This window comes from Heptranchias perlo, unplaced genomic scaffold, assembly GCF_035084215.1.
Source record: "Heptranchias perlo isolate sHepPer1 unplaced genomic scaffold, sHepPer1.hap1 HAP1_SCAFFOLD_60, whole genome shotgun sequence".
Taxonomy (NCBI): Eukaryota; Metazoa; Chordata; class Chondrichthyes; order Hexanchiformes; family Hexanchidae; genus Heptranchias; species Heptranchias perlo.
In genome coordinates, this window is record NW_027139623.1 from 2,466,443 (window position 1) to 2,480,218 (window position 13,776).

Consider the following 13,776-nt stretch of genomic DNA (forward strand, 5'->3'; position numbering starts at 1 on the left):
TTGAAAATGAGGAGGGGTTTTGATGGAGTCGATGGGGAGAAACTGTTGCCACAGGCGGGAGGGTCGGTAACCAGAGGACACAGATTGAAGGGAATTGGGAAAAGAGCCAGAGGGAGATGAGGAGAATGTTTTTAGGCAGCGAGTTGTTCTGATCTGGAATTCACTGCCTGAAAGGGCGGTGGGAGCAGATTCAATAATAACTTTCAAAAGGGAATCGGCTCAATCCTTGAAGGGGGGAAATTTGCGGGACTGTGGTGAAAGAGCAGGGGGAGTGGGACTAATGGGATCGCTCTTTCACAGGGCCGGCACAGGCGCGATGGGCCGAGCGGCCTCTTTCACAGAGCCGGCACAGGCGCGATGGGCCGAGCGGCCTCTCCCTGTGCTGTTTGATTCTCGCTCACTTTCGGGCTCCGACCCACGGCCCGTTTGACCGAGAGGCGGGAGAGTGACTCCCCCCCGAGCCCAGCTCCACACCGGGCGCTGACAGAGTTCAGATTCACGGGGCCCACAGGAGGCCCCGAGTAACTCCGCCCGCCACCCCTCTCAGGCCACTCCCCGGTGCGGGCCCTCCCTCTGTCGGTCCCTCCCCCGCCCACAGCAGCGCCCGTCCGCCCACCGGCCTTGGGCCGCAATCATCATCCTCCGGGCGCGGGCCTGTTGCTAAGGCAACGCGGCGCAAGGACGTCAGCGCGGTAAGGTGAGTGACGCTGCTGCGTGATGCGTGTAACGTGATGGGAGGAGTCAGCCCGGGGTAGTGGGGGTGGGGGTGGAGGTGGTGAGAGCTGTCAATCAATGGGCCCGGAGTCAGCACTCACTGCGCAAAGGGTTTGGAGAATTTGTTCAAAAATGCAAAATCTGCAATAATGAAATTAAAATATAAAGGTACATAAAAGGGAAATAATTGCAAATAAAATAACCTGAATTAAAAACAGAAACGTCCAAACTCATATAAGGCTGATGGTCTGGGTCCTCCCGCCACTATTAGTCTTCTCTCCCTGGGGCAGAGGATGAGCAGAATGATTGAATGTAACCTTTTTAATGCAGAGGGCGCTGGATGGATGGAATGAACCAGCGAGCGAGGCAGTGGGGCCTGATTATATCAGCAAATTCCAGAGAGTTGGCGAAATACCTGACAGCAGTACCTTGGGATATGACAGACTAGAAATTGGGACCTTTAAATTTTGGACATGTGCAGTAGCTTTTCGTGATTGGTGCACCTAGACACCCAAATCCTTTTGCTCCTCTGCAGCCCCTAGTTTCACATCACTAAGAAATTAATCCTATTTCTCACCTGGTCCTGCAATAGATGTTCTTTTTATAACTCCCCACATCTTTACTGTCCGGCTGTGTTTCCACTGTTCACTGTCCAATAACAGCACACACGGTGAGACTGAAACTTTTAAAAAATATTTCAAGATTTATGGATACACACAGTTCAATGTAAATATCACAATTGCAATTCAAAACAATAGTATGGATATCGTACACGCTACGATTCCGTTATTACAATTGAAAACGTAGAACATATTTTCAAATACGTGCTGAACAATACAAGGTAAAATGGCCTTACAAGGTGGTCTTTCCCCATAGAGCCTTTGGGCAGGCCGCACCTTACTTCAGTGCTTCCCACAGCACCGACTCCTGGGCCTTCCATCGTGAACAGCTCCTTCACCTGGAAGACCAGCTGGTTTTAGGAAGACCAGCGGGCCTCCTTCACCGAGTTGATGGCCTTCCAGCAGCAGTTCATATCTATCTGGAGGTGCGTCCAAGGGAACTGCCCGCAGAGCACTGCATCCTGTGTTACCGAGCTGTTGGGGGTGAACCCCTACTTCGACTCCACGGTATAGGGATCCTGTCTCTAAGGAGGGGCGGAGGGGCGGGGGGTTATCACCTTTTACCTGAATACATGGATCGATTCGCTCACATTCATTTCAGTGTTTGGCAAACAGTGTGTGATGTGCTTCACACACCTGTCGAACTTTGGGATTAGAGACGTAGGGGGTAATGTCGGGCCTGTTCTATGAGGGGCGGGTGATCCGCTCCACCAGTTCAGCCACCAGCGATGGTGAAATTTTCCCTCCACGTGTTGTGAACCTGTGCAGTTTGAGACAATGGACCAGCTTGTGGGCTTCCAAGATTAATACTAGGGCGTAGGTCAGGAAAGGTGTTTTTTTTTATTCGTTCACGGGATGTGGGCGTCGCTGGCAAGGCCGGCATTTATTGCCCATCCCTAATTGCCCTTGAGAAGGTGGTGGTGAGCCGCCTTCTTGAACCGCTGCAGTCCGTGTGGTGACGGTTCTCCCACAGTGCTGTAAGGAAGGGAGTTCCAGGATTTTGACCCAGCGACAATGAAGGAACGGCGATATATTTCCAAGTCGGGATGGTGTGTGACTTGGAGTGGAACGTGCAGGTGGTGTTGTTCCCATGCGCCTGCTGCCCTTGTCCTTCTAGGTGGTAGAGGTCGCGGGTTTGGGAGGTGCTGTCGAAGAAGCCTTGGCGAGTTGCTGCAGTGCATCCTGTGGATGGTCCACACTGCAGCCACAGTGCGCCGGTGGTGAAGGGAGTGAATGTTTAGGGTGGTGGATGGGGTGCCAATCAAGCGGGCTGCTTTATCTTGGATGGTGTCGAGCTTCTTGGTGTGGCCCATTTTATGTATCCCCGCCTGGCGGAAATGGCGTGTCAGAGGCTAGTAAATGGTGTCAGGTCACTTACCGCCCCTTTAACGTTGGAGTTCCTGCCTCCACCATCGTGGGTCGGGTCCTGAGAAGAGCGGCCGGAGCAACACCCACCTGTTTCCGGTCAGACCACGTGTAATATGTAAATCAGAGTATTATGACGTACAGGTGACACCATTTAATGTCAGTTACAAATGGGTGGAGGAGCCGCCCTATCGATGGGCATTGAGTGATCCAGAACACTGAGAAGTTTATTTTTAACTTATATTTTGCTGTGCGAGGAGGAGAAGGTGAGCTTTCCCTTGGCCTGCTATGGCCATGAGAAATATCGCGACCCCTGTTCGTCTCAGAAAGATATCAGGAGGTTTCCTTATAGATCTGTGTAACCAGGCCCAGCCTCATGTCCCATTAAACTCCCTGCAGTGAGTAAACTTTGCTTCACAGCAGCTCAGAGAGGAAACGATCTCCGGAACTCCCCACTGGAGTTTGAAATTACATTAATATTTTACCAGTTGATAACGGTCCGGATGAGGATTTGATTTTATTCATTTCAGGATCAAGCATTGAATATTGAAATCATATTATTTCCAGACTAATAACAGCAAACCATTTCATGTTAGAAACACATCTTGTATCATTTCACAACACCGCATTTGTCGGGTAAAATATAATTCCTGTCTGGTATTTCCAAATGTATTTAAAGTATTGGATTGATATCAGTTATTTTAGTGAACTCATTGATGTCAATGGATAGTAAAATCAGGCGCGGTGAATAACGGGCGCCCGATCCGTTACGTCCGTCTTATGCCACCGCCAAACGTGAAAATCTACTCCAATAGACGACTTTTTAGTTAATTTAGTTGATTTCTATGATTTAACTAATCTAACAATTAGATTCAGTGGGTATTTAAGCCCGTTCTTCAGCTCCTCTCTGAATTTAGTCTGGGTCACAGCATAAATACACGTGTTGGTGCAGGAACTGAGAAGTTGAAGCATGAATCCGGCTGATTCAATGTCACTGACCGGATAGTACTGGGCGTTTGTTATTCGCAGAGAGATAATATAAAAAACGACTGTGCTCAATAACAATATAAAACTGCCTGATATACTGAAGAGTAAAATGATGGATTTCCTTCGGTTCTCCATCTCTGGATCCTTGTGATTCTCTCCATTGCTGCGGCCCCGGAGTCCCCTGCGGACTCTACTGGCCGCTAAAATGTGCCTGGCGGTGAGAACATTGAACAGTAAAATCAGAATGAATGGGAGACACGGCATTAACACGAGATTAATCAAGTCAAACGCTGCCCATGCGGGTGAAGTAAAAAATGTCGGTTTCAAGACACAACCCCGGGGTACATTGTCCATTATATATTCCTGGACAAATACAAAGTACCAGGGAATGTTTAGTAAACAGCTCAGCGCACTCACCACCCCGATAACAACAGCCGCCGTTTTCTCGGTGCAATATTTTGTTTTCAGCTTCTGACAACAAATGGCGACAAATCGATCAAAGGTGAAAACCACTGTAAACCAGACAGAGGCCGCTGTGGTTGCATAGATCAGGATGGCGATGAGACGGCACACGGGGGTAATGGTCAAGAATGAAACTGGGAAATAAATCTCAACAATGCGCCACATTATGACATCGGTGATAACGACCAGGAGATCGGCCGCCGCCATTCCCACCAGGTAGCGAGTGATACATTTGGAGAGTCCGCACTTTCCTCGGGACAGGATCACAATCGCCACCAAATTAACTGTAAGAGAGAGAAAAGGAAGGAGAGAAATTACTGATCAGACCTGGAGTCAAAGCACCAGTTGAGAGGATCTGGGGTAAAATTTCTAGCTTTGTTGCTGCATCAAACGGTTGAAACTGATTCACTGACCTTGGCAGCGCTTTCGGGCACAGAAATGCTTTTAAACACAATGATCAATAATGAATTGGGAAATTGATACAGAAAGTGAGTAAAGTGAGCACCAGATCCACTGGAAGGGCCGAGTGAGGGGGCAGTGCCAGTGGGGAAGGAAGGAGGGATTTAAACACCGGGAATCCAACGGGTTAAATCCGGATTTGGGCTCCAGATGGACGGGAAAGTGAGCGAGGGCCGGCAAGGTGAGGGGACAGAGGCGGGTCCTGCTGGTTTGTTGCTGTGGGTGGAGAGAGTCGACAGGGGCCGGCACAAAACGGGAAAGACCGTGATCCGTGGCGGTGAGTTGGAGGCTTCGGATTGGATTAGAAGAGGCAACTGGAGGCCGAGCGAGCGAGTGAGATTGGGAGGGAGAGCAAGGAAAAGGGCATGTATGAGCTGGAGGGGAATCAGTAGCAGATAGTTTGGGAAAGCGAATGAACTGAAGGAACGGATGAGGAGACGGAGGATTCGATGCCGTCGGAGGAGAGGCTGGGATTCACAGGGAGAGACTGCAGCAGAGTGTTAGAGGAAATCTAATCTAGTCCAACTCACACAATCCAATTAATGAATTCAACCATTAATTTCTGTGGTTATTGGTGTCAATAAACTGCTCGTTGTTTCCATAATGTGTTCAATAAATTTTCTTTGCAAATTCAATTAAAATTACATTAAAATACAATCATTGAATTCTCCTCGTTCTTCATTGAATAAAGCTGACACATAGCTTCTAGAATGCAATATCCCCATAATTCAATGCGATCAAGGAAGCACTGATTTTATTCTTTAAATACATTTCAATTATGTTTATATATTCAATCAGTGAACAAGTAAAAGGAACATTCACATAAACAGACTGAGGATCTGATAGTGATAAACACACCCGGAGAGAGTACAATAAAACTCTCACAATCTGACAACATCCTAATAACACCTTCAAGTGACATTTCCTCTTCATAATTATACTGGAAGTTTTAGCAGTTCATTCCAATGGATGATTCACACCGCTGCTGCTCTGTCTCTCCCCCCTCTCTCGTTCTCTGTGTGTGTATCTCTCTCTCTGTCTCTCTTTTTCTATCGTTCCTTCTCCCCCTATCCCTCGTTTTCCTTCTCAGTTTCATTCTCGATCGCTCCTCTCTATCTCTCCGCACTCTCTCTACTCTCTTTCTCAATGCCCCTTTTCAGATCCGACTAAATCCTAACATCCTGCGCCTGCTTTCTTTTCACCAGCCCCTTGTTCCAATGATCCTATTCTTAGTGCCAGTTTATGAAATAGTGAACCCTCTGTGAATATTTTAATGTTTCCACAAATCATCCAACTCTCCAGCTGTTCACCTACACTGTTCACTTCATCTACAATGCATGGAGTGAACAGAATCGAATGCCTCTCCCAGACACACCTCACAATAATTAAAATTCCTTCTCCTGCAATTACAAAGTACAGCGTTAGATGGCGGCATTGTTCAATTAACAAAACGCCAACATCACCGCTGCTGCTTCCAATCTATCGATAAATAGAACGGCTCATGATCTCAACAGAAACAGTGCAAACTGACAAAACGTAACCTCAAAACATTGCATTTTACAGTGAATTCATCGACAGTGAAGCAGAGAATGAGATGTGAAAGAATCAGCAACAAACTCAGTTCAGTAGCCAGACATCTGAAGCGGTGTCAGATACACACACAATGAAATAATCTTCCATAACAGTGATAACCAATAAATACATTGAAATCCCTGTTAAACCGTACCATGTTATAGGGGAGGGAGGACATTGCGCCGCCTCCTTGTGACACCGTGACCGTGAGCTGTCTCATTATCAATCACTGAAAACACATTGATGAAAAAATATTCCAGGAGAGTTTAGTTCCACAACATGAAACTGTTCACAGCTCCTGATGGTCTGAGACCAGCTCTTAGCCCAGACACCTGATTCCAATACATTCAGTACAGGGAATAATCCAGTAACAATGCCAAGGTTGGATATACAAGATCATAAGGCATACAATGCAGCTGCTATAAGACAACAATAGCAGAGACTTAGGACAATCGATCAACTGATAGAACAGAACAGTCCACTGTGTAATACACGATGGGAGAAAAATAGTGCCAAATACAGCAGCAGAGTTAATATCGATTTAGACCATGAACAGCTGAGATAATGGCTTACCTGGAACTCCAACGGCTGCAAGAACAGGATAATAAATACATTCTATCAGATACATTACTGAATATCCCATTTCTGTGAGAAGCAATGATTTCCGTTGGCCTGGAAACCGCAGCTCCGGCAGGCACTCTGTGTGGATTCATGACAGCGATCCCTGATTTATACAGGGGGTAAATCTCCACTGACACGGCTATACCCCTGATCATTGCTATTAGTTACAGTCATTTGAACAAACACATTTCTTCAGCAGCTTTGCCTCCTTGTAAATGATGACGTGGATATATCACAAACATCTCAAAGTTCAGAACCTTGTCTTAATGAGACCTCTCTCAGGAATAAAGTTAAAAGCTGTGCTCAGAAAGTACTGGTCCAACAACAATGAGCGGCTTCATTTAGAGTTTTCATATAATTGTATTGACCATGTTCACTCCTGCCGATTCAATTATAAATTTTACAGATTTCTCCACATTGTGCATTGAATCCAGGGACACAAGTAAACCCGTTTCACTCTGTTCCTGCAGTTTCCCAGTTAAAGTATGAATTTTGAGTCTCTGACACGAAGACAGTCTCTAAAAGGGACTCCATCCTTTCAGGCAGTGCTTAACAACCCTCTGTGTAAAAAATATGCTCCACATTTCCCCTCTAGTTGTTTTGGCAATTATTTTAATCCTATGACCTCTAGTTACCAATCCAGTTGCCAGAGTATGCAGTTTCCACTATTTGATCTATAAAAAACCCTCATTATTTTGAACACCACTAATGGTCTCCCCTGAGCCTTCTCTGATCTAAGGAGGACAATCCCAGCTTCTCCAATCCCTCCACATAACTGAAGTCACTCATCCCTGGCATCACCCAGGTAAGTCTCCTCTGTACCCTCTCCAATGCCTTGACATCCTTCTTAAAGTGTGATGCCCAGTGTTGCACACAATACTCCAGCTGAGGCCTAACCAGTCTTTTTGTGAAGGTATAACATGACTTCCCTATTTGTGTATTCAATGCCCCTATGTAAAAACCCGTGTATCCCATACGCTTGCTTAACCACCTTATCAACTTGCCCTGCCACTTTCAAAGATTTGTGAATATGGACCCCCAGGTCCGACTTCTCTTCCGCCGCCCTCAAAACAGTACATTGAGTTACATCGAAACCACAGCACAGAAACAGGCCATTCGGCCCAACTGGTTTATGCCAGCTTTTAGGCTCCACACGAGCCTCCTCCCTCCCTACTTCATCTATCCCTATCAGGACACCATATTTCTTTCTCCCTCTTCTTCTCATCTAGCTTCCCTTTCAATGCATCTACGTTATTTGCCTCAACTACTCCCTGTGGTAGCGCGTTCCACATTCTAACCACTCTTTAGGGAAAGACGTTTAACCTGAATTCCTGGATTTATTAGTGACTATCTAATATTTATGACCTCTAATTTTGGTCTCCCTCACAAGTGGAAACATTTTCTCTACATCTACCCTCCCAAAACCTTACAGAAAAGAGATCCATCCTGTTCAGCCTTTCCTGATAAGGATAACCTCTCAGTTATGGTATCACCCTTGTGAATCTTTTTTGCACCATCTCCAATGCCTTTATATCCTTCCTATAATATGGCGACCAGACTGTGCACAATACTCCAAGTGTGGCCTAAACAAGGCTCCATAAAAGTTTAACATAGCTTCTTTGCTTATCAATTCTATTTCTCTAGATTTGAAACCCAGTGCTTGATTTGCCTTTTTTTAACCTGCGTCGCTACTTTTCGTGATTTGTGTATTTGTGCCCGAAGATTTTATTAAAATTTCAAAATATACTTTATTTCTTAAAATTTAAGGATATACACATTTCAATGTAAATCACAATTACCGTTCAAAACAATACAGATCGTTCACACAATGACCTCATTATTATAATTCAAATCACAGAACATATCTTCTAATGCATGCTGTACAATACAATGTGAAATGGCCTTATACAGTGGCCTTTCCCCATAAAGCATTTATGTAGGCCGCACCTCATTTCATTACATCCCTCAGCACGTACTCCTGGAACTTGGAGTATGCCAGTCGGCAACACTCGATCATGGACAGCTCCTTCAGCTGGAAGACCAGCAGGTTTCGGGCGGACCAAAGGGCCAACTTCACTGACTTGATGGTTTTCCAGAAGCAGTTGATTTCTGTCTTGGTGTGCGTCCTGGGGAACTGCCCGGAGAGCACAATGTCCTGTGTTACTGAGGTGTTGGGGATGAACCCGGACAGATAAAAATACATCTGTCTCCACATCTTCTGCACCAAGGGTCAGCCCACCAGGAGATGGACGATGGTCTCCTCCTTGCTGCAGTCTCGAGGGCAGCTCGCGGTGGTTCTGAGATTGCGTGAGTTTTGGAAGGACCGCAGTGGCAGGGCCCTTCTCACCATCATCCAGGCTACATCCTGGCGCCGGTTGGTCAGTTCTGGCAATGAGTCATTCTGCCAAATGGCATCGACGGTCTGTTCGGGGAACTGCTGGATCAGATCCGCCCTCTCCTTTACCTGCAGGACTCCCACTGTCTGGCGGCCTTGTGGTCGTCAGGATCCTCTCCACCTGGGACAGGTGGGGTTGGGGGATTACGGTTCAGTTGGCCGAGACGTCTTGCGTCTGCTCGGCCAGCGTGGCCAGACCCAGCCTTCTCAGTGTGGGGGACAGGTAAAAACGCAGCACGTAGTGACACTTGGTGTTTGCGTACTGGGGCTCTACACATATCCCCAGGCAGCCACACACAAAGGTGGCAATCAGCATCAGAGTAGTTTTGGGGACAGTCTTCCCCCCTTTGTCAGGGGTCTTGGACGTGGTGTCCCTGCGGACAAGTTCTGCCTTGGACCTCGAGACAAAGTGCAAGATAGCTCGGGTGACTGTGACGGCGGATCAGCGGGGTATGGGCCACACCCTGGCCACGTGGAGCAAAACTGCGAGTACCTCACACCTTATCACCAGGTCCCTGCCGGTTATGGAGAGGGAGAGCCCCACCTCCATAACAAGCTTCTGTTTGGACTTGGCGACCCGCTCTCCCCGTTTCATGGTGCAGGCCAGGGACCCCCCGAACCACATGCCCAGCACCTTCATATAGTCGAACCTAACAGTGAAGGGGACAAAGGACTTGGCCTCCACTTGCCAAATAAGATGGCCTCGCTTTTATTTCGGTTCACTCTAGACCCCGAGGGCAGCTCGAAACAGTCGCAGATGCCCATCAGTCTGTGAACCGACCGCTGATCAGAGCAGAAGACGGTGACGTCGTCCATGTAGAGGAAACCTTTAACCTGAGAGCCTCCACTGCCTGGGATCGTCACCAACCCCACCCCCCCCCCTCCCCCATGCCTGCGACCTTCCTGATGGATGCAGCAAACGGATCGATACAACACACAAACAAGACCACAGACAGAAACAGCCCTGCCTGACTCCAGATGTGAATGGAAAGCTCTCGGACTCCCAACCATTGATTAGCACTGCGCTATAGATTTCTGTGTGGAGCGGTCGGATCCAATCGCAGATTGCCTCCTCAAACTACATTTTAAAGAGCACGTCCATCATGTACATGTGGGATATTCAGTCGAAGTCCTTCTGCTGGTCCAGGCTGATGAGCCAGGTGTTCACCCCGCATCCTGCACGGAGGCGATCGTATCACTGAGTCGTGCCAGGCTATCAGGCATCTTCCTGCCAGGTACAGTACAGGTATGATCCGGGTGGATCAGCAGCTCCAGAGCAGAACCGGTTGGGAGGACCTCAGACAGAATCTTGTAGTCAACATTTAGCATGGAAACGGGTGCCTAATTTCTGATTTCTTCCCTCTCGCCCTTCCGCTTGTAGATGAGGATGATGATGCCTTTCCTCATGGACTCTGACATGTTGCCTGTCAGAAGCATACCCCCGGACACTTCCACTTCTTTGAAACTGGAAATAATCTACCACCTGGCATACCCACCTTGGATGGTCTCATAAAATGAGAACAATCAGTTCTTCTTTCCCTGTTTAAAAAAGCATTTCATCTGGGGATATCGCTCAGTGGTGGAGCGCAAGGTCCAGTGTTCAATCCCCAGCATCTCCAAAAAAAGTTTCAACAGAATTACGCACGGAAAGGCGAATCGCGCTTTCTGAGCGCAGCGACTTCCAACTTCTGAGGCTCCACAAGCATTAAATTGCCCCGGAGCAGGACTTCATCTCACGGTCTCATCAGCAGCTCAGCTCATCGCCGCCGCCGACTGACTGGAATGTGTGACAGGGCAATGTCAAGCGAGCAGTCCCAGCTCTTGTTTGACACTGTGTCATTCATCCATCTCACTTTATGATTCAGAGGTTGGATGTCAACCTCGTCACTGACTATTGGCAATTGTATTTTTTTTATTTCCGCTGACTTTTTTTTGGAAAGTTCAAAGTAAAGAGGAGCAGATACCCCGTGAACTGAAGCAGAGGTTGAACATTTGGAGCACGTGTGAGGACTGGGCCTCTCGTTGTCCGGGAGAGACAGAGCGGAAAGCCCACTTTTTTATTCTAAAGTTGAAGCGTTTTTTCCTGAGGGGATGTAGCTCAGTGGTAGAGCGCATGCTTTGCATGTATGAGGTCCCGTGTTCAATCCCCGGCATCTCCAAACGCTTTATGTTTCGAATTTTGAAAAGACCCTCTTGTCCTCACCTCACCTTCACACACAAGGACAGGAAAGGGTTTCTTCACCTCGAGAAAAACCGAACGCTCTGCACACGATAAAATGCAATGGAAGCACGCACGCGCTTTTGAAATGGCTCCCATCCCGGGGCTGGAGAGCGGGCCCAGTAATAATAAGAGAAAATAGGATCACGAGTCGGACATTCGGCCCTTCGAGCCAGCTCCGCCATTGGATATGATCATGGCTGATTCTCGATCTCAATACCCCAGATTCCCGCTCTCTCTCAATACCCCTTGATGCCTTCTGTGTCTGGAAATCCATCTATCGCCTTCTCAAGTATATTCAGTGACTTGGCCTCCACAGCCTTCTGTGGGACAGAATTCCACAGCTTCACCACCCTCTGAGTAAAAAAATAGATTATTCCCAGTTTCACAGATCGGGGAGGAGCAGCGGACAGGCGTTCAGACGACACAGAGGGAGGAATAGGGTGGGAGAGGGGGAGAGTCTCCTTTGGATGTGCTGTCACCATCCTCCCGATTTCAGGGCACATTTTTCGAACGCTCCCGTTATCAGTCACTTTGCTTACGGTTGGACGGGACTAGAAATCCTCAGACACATTGTGGCAGAGGCCGGCAAGAATATTTCAAGTCCCTGAGCTTCAGAGGAGGGTAAGGTGAGACACAGACAGAATTGAGTATAATTTCACTACAGACGGATGCAGGACTTGCCCCTGGTGTGGTTTTGTGTTTAACGATCACTTCACTGAAAACACCTTGACCAGCTGAGGTTACAGACGGACATGATGGTCAGGAAAAGACCAGTTGGTTCATCAATCCTGCCCCACATGCCTGGAGCATCGTGACCAGACACTTCCTACCGACACCACCCGCCCCTCCCACCGGAAACATGTAATCTCCTGGGAGCGGCGACAAACCAGAAACAAATCCAGCGCCAATAAGGAGGGGAAATTCTGGGAAATTCCTCCCCGAATCCCTCCGGCGATCGAATCGAGTTCAGTGGATCACACTGACCATGTGTAGGTTAACTGTAAAACCACTCACCTTCTATATGATGCGATCTCTGCCTCAGTCAAGAACTGGTCAAGATCCATCCAGAAGGCAAAGAGAGAGTCAACACCCACCACACCAGCCTGCACTGCATTCCAGAGACTCAGTACTCTCTGGGAAAAGAAGAACCGTCGAACATCCAGACTATTCCTACCTCTGTGTAGTCTGAACGCCCGTCCGCTGCTCCTCCCCGATCTGTGAAACTGGGAATAATCTATTTCTTCACTCAGAGGGTGGTGAACGTGTCGAATTCTCCACCATAGGATACTGTGGAGGCCAAGTCACTGAATATATTTAAGAAAGAAAGATTTGTGCACACAGAAGGCAACAAAGCGTATGGAGAGAGAGCGGAAATGTGGTATTGAGATAGAGGATCAGCCATGATCATATATAATGGCGGAGCAGGCTCGAAGGGCCCAATGGCCGACTCGTGATCCTATTTTCCCTGTTATTATTACTGGGCCCGCTCTCCAGCCCCGGGATGGGAGCCATTTCAAAGGCGCGTGCGTGCTTCCATTGAATTTTATCGTGTGCAGAGCGTTCGGTTTTTCTCGAGGTGAAGAAACCCTTTCCTGTCCTTGTGTGTGAAGGTGAGGTGAGGACAAGAGGGTCTTTTCAAAATTCGAAACATAAAGCGTTTGGAGATGCCGGGGATTGAACCCGGGACTTCATACATGCAAAGCATGCGCTCTTCCACTGAGCTACATCCCCTACCCACAACTACTTCAAATTTAGAATAACAAAAGTGGGCTTCCCGCTCTGTCTCTCCCGGACAACGCGATGCCCAGTCGTCACACGTGCTCACAATGTTCAACCTCTGCTTCAGTTCACGGGGTTTCTGCTCCTCTTTACTTTGAACTTTCCAAAAACAATGTCAGCGGAAATAAAAAATATATATAATTGCCACTACTCAGTGACGAGGTTCACATCCAAATTCTGAATCATAAAGTGAGATGGATGAATGACACAGCGTCAAACAAGAGCTGGGAATGCTCGCTCGACATTGCACTGTCACACATTCCAGTCAGTCGGCGGCTGCTATGAGCTGAGCTGCTGAGGGGACCGTGAGATGAAGTCCTGCTCCGGGATAATTTAATGCTTGTGGAGCCTCAAAAGTTGGAACTCGCTGCGCTTCGAAAGCGCGATTCGCCTTTCCGTGCGTAATTCTGATGAAAAATATATTTGGAGATGCTGGGGATTGAACCCAGGACCTCATACATGCGAAGCATGCGCTCTACCACTGAGCTACATCCCCACACAAGAAATCAGTCTAACCAGGGAAAGAAGAGTTGATGCATTCCAGAGACTCACTACTCTCTGGGAAATGAAGATCCGACTAA

The 13,776-nt window shown here is 47.7% G+C and overlaps 1 protein-coding gene and 3 non-coding genes across 4 annotated transcripts in view; 1 reads left to right on the plus strand and 3 right to left on the minus strand.

The window, feature by feature from the left end:
• Positions 1-13,776, minus strand: part of LOC137316682 (zinc finger protein 850-like) — a gene marked incomplete at its 5' end in the record, with an annotated part of 239,239 nt that overhangs the window by 150,401 nt on the left and 75,062 nt on the right. The window lies entirely within an intron of this gene.
• trnaa-ugc (transfer RNA alanine (anticodon UGC)) lies at positions 11,283-11,354 on the plus strand. Its single transcript has one exon. It is a non-coding gene; the product is annotated as a tRNA-Ala (tRNA).
• Positions 13,076-13,147, minus strand: trnaa-ugc (transfer RNA alanine (anticodon UGC)). The gene has a single exon. It is a non-coding gene; the product is annotated as a tRNA-Ala (tRNA).
• trnaa-cgc (transfer RNA alanine (anticodon CGC)) lies at positions 13,620-13,691 on the minus strand. Its single transcript has one exon. It is a non-coding gene; the product is annotated as a tRNA-Ala (tRNA).